Source organism: Lithobates pipiens, unplaced genomic scaffold, assembly GCF_037356315.1.
Source record: "Lithobates pipiens isolate NorthernLeopardFrog02 unplaced genomic scaffold, aLitPip1_a1.2 Scaffold_13, whole genome shotgun sequence".
NCBI classification, from domain to species: Eukaryota; Metazoa; Chordata; class Amphibia; order Anura; family Ranidae; genus Lithobates; species Lithobates pipiens.
This window is the reverse complement of record NW_027507718.1, coordinates 529,035,235-529,049,309: the sequence shown is the minus strand read 5'-3', so window position 1 is coordinate 529,049,309 and position 14,075 is coordinate 529,035,235.

Genomic DNA, 14,075 nt, shown 5'->3' with positions numbered 1-14,075 from the left:
TGAAAAATGTGTTTTTAAGAAAAGAAAAATCCGATGAAATAAATTACTTGTTAAAAAAAAAAAAAAACTACCCCCAAATTAATCACCTGCAAAAATAAAAAATAAAAATGTATATATTACTTTTCACCAGAACAAAGTTCACCTTATTAGCTCAACCAGTAAAATGGAGAGTTTGGTCATTTCGCCGTTAATTAATAATTAATTGACTTCACCGTGTTCAATCCAAATGCATTGAAGTCAATAGGAAAGCCAAATCTGGGTGGATTTGTTGTTATGTTTTTTAAGGGTGTAATGGGCTCCAGAGGCTTTCTATAGCCTAATATTAATATTAAGTATACTGAATCTGTTCTTGTGCAAAAAAAAAAAAATGAAAAGCTGCCTCTTTTTTTACAAAATGAAGAAAAAATGTAAATGAAAAATTTTATTTTAATAAAAAAAATCTGATGAAATAAATTACATGTTAAAAAAAACCCCTACCCCTAAATTAATCACCTGCAAAAATAAAAAATAAAAATGTATATATTACTTTTCACCAGAACAAAGTTCACCTTATTAGCTCAACCAGTAAAACGGAGAGTTTGGTCATTTCACAGTGACATCAATTTTGCCTATATCCTACACTTATTATAGTGAAACTGGTTAAATACTTACAATAAATAATAACATAAAATATAATGAAATAATCATTAATAAATAAATATAATCAATAATTAATTGACTTCCCCATGTTCCATCCAAATGATTTGAAGTCAGTGGTTTTGTTGTTATTTTTTTAAGGGTGTAATGGGCTACAGAGGGTTTCTGAAGCCTAATATTAATATTAAGTATAATGAATAAAAAAAAAAAAGCTGCCCCATTTTTACAAAATGAAAAAAATGTAAAAAGAAATTTAATAAGAAAAAAAAAATCTGATGAAATAGATTACTTGTTAAAAGAAACAAAACACTGTGTTCCATCCAAACTGTCTCTGCAATGATCCAGGTTTTCCTCCCATTGCGCAACATGGGCATTTGTAAAATATAAAGGTAGATGATAGAAATGGGTAAAAGATGGCAAAAAAATAAAAACACACACAACCATTTAGAGCAGCTGGTTTGTTGTTCTCAATGGACTGTAAAGGCAGTAATGAGCACCCTCATAGTCTATTCATTCTTTCTCCAGCTTTCTAATACTGATGCAGGCTCCTGTAATAAAGGCATATTTTTGTACCTACAAATATATGTGCATTTAATAATATATATATATGAATAAATATTGAAAAAAATAATTATATATATATATATATATATATATATATATATATATATATATATATATATCTATATATATATATATATATATATATATCTATATCTATATCTATATATATATATATATATATATATATATATATATATATATATATATATATAAATATAATAATTTTTTTCAATATTTATTCATTTAATATATACAGTATATTTGTCAAAATTACATGGACTGGGCGAAATGTATTCATTTATTCAAATTATTAGGATGAAGGTACATTTTTCATGTATTTTCATTACATATATTTTATTGTAAATCAGTACCATCTTATAAATCACATCCAATACATGTTCAATTAAATGAACACTTGTTAAATATATTTCTTTATCCCCTATTTATATTTTCTTTTTTTTATATTATACGGCACTGAATATATATATATACATATATATATAAAATATATATATATACCCTCATAGTCTATTCATTCTTTCTCCAGCTTTCTAATACTGATGCAGGCTCCTGTAATAAAGGTATATTTTTGTACCTACAAATATATGTGCATTTAATAATATATATATTTATTTATTTTCCTTACTGAACTTATCCTTTAAGCCTTATCCTTTGAAAAAGTGTATCCTTTGAAACTGTTAACTGTGATTTCTCCTGTATTGAATTCTATAGTAACTGTACTGTCTAACCTTAGTCTGCAAAGCGATGCGTAAACTATGTTGACACTATATTATAAATCCTGTATTATAATAATAATTACTTAAAATGGAAGATCATATTTAATTTGTTGGATTTATACTTCTTAGGACGTCCATACACTGGTCGAATTTCAAAAGAATTTTATTTTGAAAATCTTTTCTAAGAATTTTTCCTTTGAATCTCACAGCAACGGCCAATTTTTCGTGCAGCAATTGAATTAGAGTGATCGGACATGTTGGAAATTTTTTGAAAAGGGAAAGATTTTGTAATCAATAATGGGAGAATCGCGTGAGAAATATAAGCGGAAAAGAAATGCACATGAGCACAAGTAAAAAGAAAATTCCCGGAAAGTAAAAAAATAAAAAAAAATAAAAAATTCCCAGCCACGAAAAATTCTTTTGTGTAGCAACATGAGGTGAAATTGAAGACTTGGTTGGATTTCGAAAATCAGTGGTGGCACCATCGGATCACAAAACGCACATAATTTGGAATTTTTGAATGAAAATTTGCTTGGAATTCGACCCAAGAATGGCCCACATTAGAATGTCAGGTTTTCTTGTTCATGTTACTTTTTTGTTTTCTCTAACATATAATCACCTCAGGTAAAATAAAAATAAAATAAAACGAAAGCCACTCAAATTCAAATGTGACAGGAAGGCATCCACTCCATTCCCTCCTAAACCACGCCCTGCTAACGTGTTTCACCCATCATGGGCTTAATCGCAAAAGGAATTGTGTCTTGCAATTTTAAGCATCATCAACCCATTATTAGAAATCTAAAAATGTTACTATAGATCATATTTATAGAGAAAATTGGATGAATCATATAAAAATATATAAAAAAAATCCCCAAAAATATTAATTTTTTTTTTTAAAACACCAGCTGACAGTGCCGGTGTGTGTGTGTGGGGGGGGGGGGGGGTGGAGCTGCTGGTGGAGATGGCTGCTCCTGCTGCTTTGGCCTGAATTATATGGCTGGATGGATTAGATGACGCTTACCAGCTTGCACCTAGACAAGGAAAGCATGCTCTATTTTCGGTGGGGAAAGATCTAATTCTTACGCTGTCATACCTGTTTTTGCTGCGGACCTGCTGTGGACGCTTGTGCTCTCTTGCAACTTGTCATTGAAGCTCCAACGGAGGTGAAGTAAAGGAAACCCGAGCCAGCCTGTGAAGCGCCGTGGAACGAGTCACAGCTGAGCCGAGGAGGTGGAGGAGGTCCGGCGAGGGTATCGGTGCGTGGGGGCGGAAGCCGGCGGCCGATGCCGATAGCCGTTTGACCATCCACGCGGCGGCGGTCCCAGAGGATCCAGGCGGGGGAACAGGAAAAACCTCGGGGGAAGCAGCGGGAAGCCCGTGATAGGAGGCAGAGAGCTGAAATCCTCGGGGGATCCCAGGGTTGATTAGAGAGCCAGAGGAACCCGAAGGTAAAGTAAAGAAACCGAGCAACAGCAGAAGGGAAAAAAAATAAAAAAATAAAAAGGAAAGAAAACAGCATTGAAGAACGAAAGATGGAAGCAAGATAGAAGTAAGATCTAATGTCAATAATAAATATAATATAAATATATTAATATTAATAATAAACAATAAATAAGAAGCAAATTAAGTAAATTAATTAATTAAGGACAGCGAGCTATAAAAAAAAAAAAAAAAAACTTCTGATGTCAAAGGTTAAAGGACTGTATATATATATATATTAATAAAGGAAAGAGAAAGGATCCTGGAAAAGAGTTAAGCAAAAAAAAAAAAAAAAGGAATGTGCACTCAAATAAAAAAGCAATTAAAATCAGGTCGGTCGGTTTGCTGTTAAGACTAATGGTTTAGCTAAGGGAGTTCAATTGATTAATTAATTAAAAAAACCAAAAAGCTAAGCATACAAAAGATAGAGGGTTTGACTAATTTAGTTTTGGACTGTTACGGACTGTTTGCATATATGAGGATTATATCTAAGCGCTATTGAGATATACTGGATTATTGAAAGACTATTAAAGACCATTGCTGACGAGCATTGCAATTTCTTAAAGGGACACTAATGGTTTTTAGAAAAAGGCTGAAAACCCCACAGGAAAGCTAAAGGACAAGTTATGGCACCAAAGAGGGGTAGTAAAACACCACAAAATCAAAAAAATAAAAAGGATAAAAAAGAAGGAAGAAATAAAGACACCACAGGGGCCCAAACCACTCAAACTACTGATATTAAGAAGTTTTTTCAGCAAATGCATCCACAGAAAGAGATACAGGGTCAATCGCAATCTCAATGGCCTCAGCAAACATCACATATAGGACATACGCTACAAATATCACAGGAATTATTAGAAATGACAGAAACAGAAACGTCAGCGTCTTTGGGGACACTAGGAGAGGAAACAACGAGTCACCCCAGGAACAGCTCACCGATAGAGATAACGGGATTACTAACAGAACAAAGGGAAGGAGATAATGAAAGTTGGGACATAAGGACATATATTCGCTCCCTTCCTACTAGGGCAGACATGGATCAATACATACACAGATTGGAGGATACCTATAAAACTGAAATACAAGAGATTAAAACATCTACCCAAAAGAACACAGGAGACAATAGGCAGACTGGATGTAAGAATGACAAATATGGAGCAAGAGATGTCTCAAATAAAAGAGAGACTACATGAACAGGAAAATGAATTAGTACAAGCTAGAACTGCTTTAGATGAGCTGGAAAATAGAAGCAGAAGAAACAATATAAGAATTAGAGGCCTGGATGAAAAATGTGAGCTCAAGGGACTTGACTTCGGTGTTACAGGGGATCTTCCAAGGGTTGGATGAGGATTTGTCCATAGACGATCTGCTGATCGATCGGGTGCATAGAATAGCTGGAGTGAGGAGGGTAAAACCTGGTGAAACTAGAGACGTTATCTGTAAATTGCACTATGCACGAATAAAAGATAAAATAATGACTGCGACAAGACATAAAGAGAATATAGAATATGATGGGAAACAACTGACATTTTTTCAGGATCTATCCAAATATACTTTGGACAAAAGAAGAGCATTAAAGCCGCTGTTGGAGCAACTTAGAAAAAGGAACTTACAGTATAGATGGAAATTTCCATTTCAATTACAAGTTCATTATGAAGGCTTGACAGTAGTCAGGAATCTAGAAGACTTACCGGAATTTGTAAAGACTCTTGGTCTCTCACTAGTAGACTTACCAGAATGGCCAAAACCTTACAGAAAATTAGTAAGAGGCTTATAGGGATTAGTGATGGACGAACTTCCGACGGGACATTTCGTGAACGCGGACCGCGAACGCGGCCGATAGTTCGCGAACCGGAACGTTCTCGGCGGGCCCCATTGACTTCAATGGGAGGCGAACTTCGCAAACCTATAGGTCAAATTTTCAGCCACAAAATAATTATTAGCTGTGCAAACATAGTCCCACCACATGGCCAATGACATAACACATGTATGAGGTGAATCTGGGATCGACAACTACAAGCATTCTTTTTTTATATGGGAAATTGTTCTGACAATTCAGGACTGTGGAGCGCATGAAGGCAATGGAGGAGAGGGAAGGTCAGGGACCAGGGTAGGCAAAGAAGAGGGTGCAGGAGATGATCACCAGCAGCGTCACATACAGCAATGACACCTGCACCGTGATAGAGTCATCTGACAACAGCACCGTGATAGAGAGCACTGACATCAGCAGCGTGACATAAAGCACTAACACCAGCACCGTGATATACAGCACTGACAGCAGCACTGTGATAGAGAGCACTGACATCAGCAGCGTGACATAAAGCACTCACACCAGCACAGTGATATACAGCACTGACAGCAGCACCGTGATAGAGAGCACTGACATCAGCAGCGTGACATAAAGCACTCTCACCAGCACCGTGATATACAGCACTGACAGCAGCACCGTGATAGAGAGCACTGAGATCAGCACCGTGACATAAAGCACTTACACCAGCACCGTGATATACAGCACTGAAAGCAGCACCGTGACAGAGAGCACTGACATCAGCACCGTGATATACAGCACTGACACCTGCACCGTAAGCAGCCCCAGGAGGAAGTCAGCATAGCACAGGAATGGTGGGAGCCCCTCATAATGAGCATAGCACAGGGATGGTGGGAGCACCTCAAAATATGCACAGCAGAGGTACAGCCCCAGGAGGAAGTCAGCACAGCACAGGGATGGTGGGAGCCCCTCATAATGAGCATAGCACAGGGATGGTGGGAGCGCCTCAAAATATGCACAGCAGAGGTACAGCCCCAGGAGGAAGTCAGCACAGCACAGGGATGGTGGGAGCCCCTCATAATATGCACAGCAGAGGTACAGCCCCAGGAGGATGTCAGCACAGCACAGGGATGGTGGGAGCCCCTCATAATGGCGCGATGGCGGTAACATTTCCGCCATTTTGTGTTTGTACCGGGGGTCTAAGTACGTTGCCACCCAGTACTGGTCCTTGACCCTTATGCTTTTTATACGGGGGTCCCTAATAAAACACTGGAGCATGAAGGCCCCCATTTGCACTAAAGTGGAAGCGGTGTGGTGGCCTGGCTCCTGCTCATCATCCAGGATAATGTCGTCCTCTTCATTCTCCTCTCCCCATCCACGTACAACAACAGGGGTCCCAGAAAGGTTTAAAGCATGCTCTTCTTGCTCCTCCTCATCCGCCCAAGCACCATCCTCCTCTGTCTCCTCTTCAGACTCCTGTTGTTGACTTGTCTCAGATAGAGTAGCCCCCCCTGTGAATTCATCCAACATTGCGACCTCCTCATCTTCCCGCTCCTCCACAGCTTGATCAATGACACGACGCAATGCACGCTCCATAAAGAAGGCATAAGGTACCATGTCACTGATGGCACCATGGCTGCGACTGACCAGTTTGGTGATCTCCTCAAATGGGCGCAGAAGTCTGCATGCATCGCGCATGAGCAGCCACTGGCGCGGTGAAAAAAAACCCAGCTCCCCAGAACCGGTTCTGCCGCAGAGTTGAGTTCCATCGCGTCGGGCAATCGCAAATAAGACGTCTGAGCGGCAGATTGTGTCGCCGCTGAATGTCAGCAAGGCGAGCCATGGCCGTGTAAGATCTTCTGAAATGGGCCGAGATTTTCCTTGCCTGCCGCAAGATGTCCTGGACCCCAGGGTATTTGACAACGAATCGCTGCACGACCAAGTTTAAGACGTGTGCCATGCATGGCACGTGCGTGATTTTGCCCTGTTTCAATGCGCTAAGCAGATTGGCACCGTTGTCACACACCACTTTTCCAACTGTCAAATTGAGCGGTGTTAGCCACTGATCTGCCTGTGAACGCAAAGCTGAAAGGAGTGCCGGGCCAGTGTGGCTCTTGGCTTCCAGGCACAACAGACGCAGCACGGCATGGCAACGTCTCACCTGGCATGTCGAATAGGTTCTGGGGAGCTTGGGCGGCGCAGCGGAAGAGACGCTAGCAGCGGAAAAGGAGGAGTCAGCTGAGGCGGAGAGGGAGGAGGATGGAGTAGGAGGAGGAGGAGAAGAAAAGTCAGGCCTGCATGCAATCCATGGCGGTAAAACCAAATCTAAACGGGTGCCACGGGTTACATGCTTGACGGCCGTCAGAAGGTTCACCCAGTGGGCAGTAAAAGTGATATACCTTCCCTGCCCGTGTTTGCTAGACCACGTGTCTGTGGTCAGATGTATCTTGGCACCGACACTGTGTGCCAGAGATACATTCACTTGCCGCTGAACATGGCCATATAGCTCTGGGATGCCCTTCTCTGAGAAATACTTCCTTCCTGGGACCTTCCATTGTGGTGTTCCAATGGCCACAAATTTGCGAAAGGCCTCCGAGTCCACCAGTTTATATGGCAGTAGTTGGCGGGCTATGAGTTCTGACAAGCCAGCCGTCAACTGTTGGGCAAGAGGGTTATCCGGCGTCATCATTTTTTTACGCTCGAACATTAGGCCCATGGAAGCCTGCCTTTTTGCAGAAAAACGTGAGCTTGGCGTGATGGAAGGTGGAGTGGAGGACAATTGTGAGGAGAGAGGAGAAGGAGAAGTAGAAGACGAGGCTGGACGGTGAGAGCCTGCAGTGTGGCTTTGTGTGTTCCGTTGCTCCCACTCGGCTCGGTGATGGCTGCCCATGTGCCTTCTTAAGGCGGTTGTCCCTAGGTGAGTGTTGGGCTTACCGCGACTAATGCGTTGACTGCAAAGATTGCAGATGGCAACGCTATTGTCAGCAGCGGACACGTTAAAAAAAGCCCACACTGCGGAGCCATGTGCCGGTGTCCTGGGAGCGCCAGATGTGACCGTACATGGTCAATGACTCGCTCCTGATACATTTGCAGTCTGCTTTGTCCCTCCTGTGCAATGTAAGTTATTCCTGCTTCTCCTCCCTATCTGCTGGCCCATATCTCCCTCTGAACTCCCCTCCTCTTCCTCTCTTGTGGGCACCCCCGTGACATCACTAGACACGTCATCATCAACGTCACCTTCCCCACCGCTATAAGTAGAGATCTCGGAGTAGGCAGTAACACCGGGGACCAACCTCCTCCTTGGGCTGATCTGGATACTGTCGTCAGACTGCTGAGTAGCGGTTGTTGCTACCTCCTCTTCCTGATCCAATACCAAGAGTGGCTGCGCATCAGAAATGTCCTCTTGATATGGATCGGAAAATAATTCCTGTGACTCAAGCGGAAGGTATGTGGTGGTGGTGGTGGTGTTGTTGGTGGTGGTAGTGTCTTTGGGGGTGCACATAGCAGAGAGTGAAGAAGAGGGTGCAGATCGAGAGGATGAGGAGGGTGCAGAAGAGTAAGGCTGAGCGAGCCACTCAACCAAGTCTGGTGCGTTCTTTAAAGTAATTGAACGCACCTTCTGCAACTTCCCACTTTGGCTCAAGCCTGTTGCTCCTGCCCTACCCCTACCACCCCTGCGGAAGGGCCTGCCTCTTCCTCTGCCTGTCATTTTTTAAATGACCCTGTGACAAAGCTCTCAGTCCCTATACCAATGAAGGACTGCTGCAGTATAGGGCAGCGGTCAGCAGTAGTGCACCTCAACCCTATGTATTGTGGACCGATACCAGTCCTTATAGAATAGCAGACTGTACCTCACTCAACCTTATGTACTGTAGCACCCTAGACCAAGTTACCAGTCCTTATAAGGACTTTTGTGGACCAAGTAGGTTGTGTGTGAGTGATTAGCAGACTGTACGTCAGTCCCTATACCAATAAAGGACTGCTGCAGTATCGGGCAGCTGTCAGCAGTAGTTCACCTCAACCCTATGTATTGTGGACCGATAACAGTCCTTATAGAATAGCAGACTGTACCTCACTCAACCCTATGTACTGTAGCACCCTAGACCAAGTTACCAGTCCTTATAAGGACTTTTGTGGACCAAGTAGGTTGTGTGTGAGTGATTAGCAGACTGTACGTCAGTCCCTATACCAATGAAGGACTGCTGCAGTATAGGGCAGCGGTCAGCAGTAGTGCACCTCAACCCTATGTATTGTGGACCGATACCAGTCCTTATAGAATAGCAGACTGTACCTCACTCAACCCTATGTACTGTAGCACCCTAGACAGACCAGGTTACCAGTCCTGATAAAGAGCTTTGTGGAACAAGTAGGTTGTGAATGATTAGCAGACTGCAGCAGAAGGGCAGCAGTCAAGTATAATATTCTTTCTATATTTGGAAGAAAGAATATTATACGTGTACAAGCCTATTACCGTACCACTGATACCAGTCCTGAAAAGAACCTTTGTGGAACTAATAGTAACAGCTACTGTTTAAACTGACCCTCACTGCCTGACACACTGCTTCCTGCCTGTCCCTATATAAACTGGCAAAACAGAGGCTGCTGGAACAATAACTGGTTACTGGAATAGCACTTTTGTGGACCTGATAGTAACAGCTAATGATGATGACTAATCTGGCTGTCCCTACAGCAGCACACAGCGTCCTGTCCCTTTCTCTAAACTGACAAAAGCTGCTGCAACAATCAGTAGCACAGCAAACCTATATACACCTAACACCTATACCAGTCCTGAAAAGAACTTTTGTGTACCAAATAGCTAGCGATTTATCTCTCCCTACTCCAACCAGCAACCTTTCCCTATAGTGACAGAAGAAAGAATGTAAAATGGCCACCGGATCGGGTGTATTTATAGGTTAGGGGGAATGTCCAAGTGTCCATGTGCTGTAATGTCTCAATTGGCTGTCCTGTTCCCCATGATGGATGTGTCATCAGGTCAAAGTTCTTTTACACAGTAAAAACACGGAAGTCCGCCGGGCGAACGGCGCCAATAGTCCGCCGAACGGGCGGACCGCGAACAGCCGAAATTCGCCGCGAAACGACCGCCGGGCAAACCGTTCGGCCATCACTAATAGGGATTTAAGGAACTGATTGGGGGGAGGGGGAATTTAAGGATGGGGGGCTAGTTTGTGTTTTATGGTCATTAAGGGTTTTTTCTCCCCTTTTTTTTTATTCACTATAAATACGGTGGTTAAAAGGGTGAGTAGGTTTTAATATGTTTAATTAATGTCATTTTTTTTTCTTTTTTCTCTAACTAGGGGTAAAAGGGGCAAGTAAGTTTTTGATAGGCTGTAGTGTTGTCAATTTAATCTCTTCACTTTAAATAAGGTTGAAATGGGGGTGTAGGTTTTTGACATGTGTAATTATTGTCAATTTATGTTTTATTTTTTTTTCTTCTTTTCTTCTCTCACTATAAATAAGGGTTAAAATGGGTGAGCAGGTTTTTGTCATATTTAATTATAGTTAAATTCTTTTTTTTTTTTTTTTCCACAATTAGGGGTAAAAAGGATGAGTAGGTTTTGATATGCTGAAGTATTGTTAAAAATGTATTTATCTATTTATTTATTTATTTATTTTTCTTTCCTTTTTTTTTCCTTTTTTTTCACAGTCAAATGATTAAATAAAGGGAGGTGGGTGTGATCTAAATAGTAATTGAAGTTGATATAAAACACGATTAATGAAAATAATAATAGGTATATACGGGGATGCACACAGATATAAAATGTAATTGTTTTTTTTTTTTTCTTCTCTCACTATAAATAAGGGTTAAAATGGGTGAGCAGGTTTTTGTTATGTTTAATTACGGTTAAATTCTTTTTTTTATTTATTTATTTATTTTTTCTCACAATCAAATGATTAAATAAAGGGAGGTGGGTGTGATCTAAAGAGTAACTGAAGTTGATATATAACACAATTAATGAAAGTAATAATATGTATATACGGGGATACACACAGATATAAAATTGAATTGGTTGTTTTTTTTTTGTTTTGTTTTTTTCTCACATCAAAAGTAAGGGGAGGTGAGTGGGATCTAAAATGTAACTGAAGTTGATATAAAACACGAATAATAAAAGTAATAATATGTATGTAATATAATATGTTTATATATGTATATATGGGTATATGCACAGATAAGGGAAAAAAAAAGGAAAAAAAGGGGAGAAGGGGAAAACTATTTATTTATTTTTTTATTTTTTCTCCCCTATTCTTTCTCTTCCCCTCGCCCCATCCTTGTGCCATCCGGTCCCAGATAATAACTGTGGCCCCTTTTTTTGGGGGGGGGGGGGGGTCAAGGATAAGAGGAGAGAGAAGGGAGAGGCTTAGGGATACAAAATAAGGGATAAGTCGAATAGAAATAGAAGCCATAAGTATGGAGCTGGAGGTGAATAGATAAGTGGCATGGAAATAACTGACGGATGGCTAATCTAAACCAGTGGTTCCGATATTTCCCCTCCTAATAGGGACCTTACTTGTTAAGTAAGTTAGACTTATTGAAGTCGTTAGTTATAGGGTAGTGAATGAGAAGGGGTGAGTGGGGGGGGGGAGTGAGTGGAGAAGAGATAAGTGGGGGTGGGGAGGGGATAAGGGGTGTTAGGTTTTAAGTGCGTTTTTTGTTTTTGTTTTTTGTTTTTTTTCTCTCCTTTCCTTTTTCTCTCTCTCCTTCTTCCAACTCCTCGGATACTAGGTAGGATTCTCCGGGGAATAGCACATCCGCCATCCCTTGAAATTTAAATGGTGGGGTTGAACATATGCTCTTTCAATGCAAGAGGCCTTAACTCACCCTCAAAAAGAAACCAAATTTTAAACTTCTTCCATAAACAAAAGGTAAAAATAGTCCTATTACAGGAAACGCATTTTCGTTCTGATCATATTCGGAAATTAACTAATAAGCACTATGTTAACTGGATTCATGATACATTCCCATACTCCAAATCAAGAGGGGTATCAATAGCATTTCATAGAGATATGCTATATCAAATAATTCAGGAATATAAGGGGAAAGATGGTAGATCTGTAGTTGTAAAGGTTAAATTATTTGAGAGGATGGTTACAATTATTAATCTTTATTTACCAAATTACAAACAAATTAAGACTGGGACAAAAATCCTGAGGAACGCATTGGACAGTGCAGAGGGAATAATAATAATTGGGGGAGACCTGAATTTTATTTTGGATATGAAAAGGGACACCACTAATATACCAACTCTCAAAGAAAAAACAAACAACTAAAAGAATTTAACCTCTTGAGATCCGCGCTATAGCCGAATGACGGCTACAGGGCGGACCTGCTTGGCCGGGACTGCTTTGCCAGGACTACGTATTGACGTCGTCCCGTGCACGAGCGGCCTGCGCGCCCCCTGAGGGGTGCGCGTGGTGCACTCTGTGATCGGCGAGTCTATGAGACTCGCCTGATCACTGATCCGAGCAAGGGGTTGATCCCGACCCCTTACCAAGTGATCAGCTGTCAGCCAATGACAGCTGATCATGTGATACAACGGAGACGATAATCGGCTTTTTTTCCTCCTCGCGCTGACAGCGCGAGGAGAGAAAAAAAAAGCCGATCACCGGCGGCCGTGATTGGGACATCAGTGCCCACCTGCCTCCTGCCAGTAACCCCCAGATGATTAATAAAGTGCCACACAGCAGTGCCACCCATCAGTGCCCATAGTGCCACCCAGCAGTGCCATACATCAGTGCCCACAGTGCCATACATCAGTACCCACAGTGCCATACATCAGTGCCCACAGTGCCACCTATTAGTGCCCACAATCTGCCTCAAAAACATTGCTTCACCTCAGTGCCACATATCCGTGCCCATCAATGTCATCTACCAGTGCCCATCAGTGCCCATCAGTGCCGCCCATCAGTGCCCAGCAGTGCCACCTATCAGTGCCACCTATCAGTGCCCATCAGTCCCATCTATCAGTGGTACCCATCAGTGCCCCTTAGTGCCACCCATCCGTGCCACCCATCCGTGCCACCCATCCGTGCCACCCATCAGTGTCACCTATCAGTACCCATCTTTGCCCATCAGTGCCACCTTATCTGTGCCCATCAGTACTGTCTTATCTGTGCCTATCGGTGCCACCTTATCTGTGCCTTTTAGTGTCGCCTTAACTGTGCCTATCAGTGCCCACCAGTGCCGCCTATCAGTGCCCACCAGTGCCGCCTATCAGTGCCCACCAGTGCCGCCTCATCAGCGCATTTCAATGAAGGAGAAAAATGACCTGTTTGCAAAATTTTATAACAAACTATTAAACATTATTTTTTTATTTTTTTTATTTTGCATCTTTTTTTGTTTGTTTAACAAAAAATAAAACTCCGAGCTGTAATTAAATACCACCAAAAGAAAGCTCTGTTTGTGGGAAAAAAATGATAACAATTTCATTTGGGTACAGTGTTGTATGCCCGCGCAATTGTCATTCAAAGTGCATCAGCGCTGAAAGCTGAAAATTGGTCTGGGACTGAGGGGGGTTTAAGTGCCCAGTAAGCAAGTGGTTAAATAATTATTAGATAAATATCAACTGATTGATATATGGAGAGCACAACATCAAAAGGAAAAAAACTACACATACTACTCAAATATTCATGACTCTTATCATAGGATAGATTATTATTTTTTTTTTAATCAAACTGGGCTATTGATGAATCCAACAACAAGCATAGGAGGATTTCTGTGGTCAGATCACGCACCGATATATCTAGAAGTAGAAATAACGGAATATAAAAAAACAAAAGGAAGGTGGAGTCTGAATGATAATCTGCTTAAAGATAAAAAATGTGAGGAGGATATTCAGCGAGCGATAAAGGAATTTCAGTTAATTCATGATAAA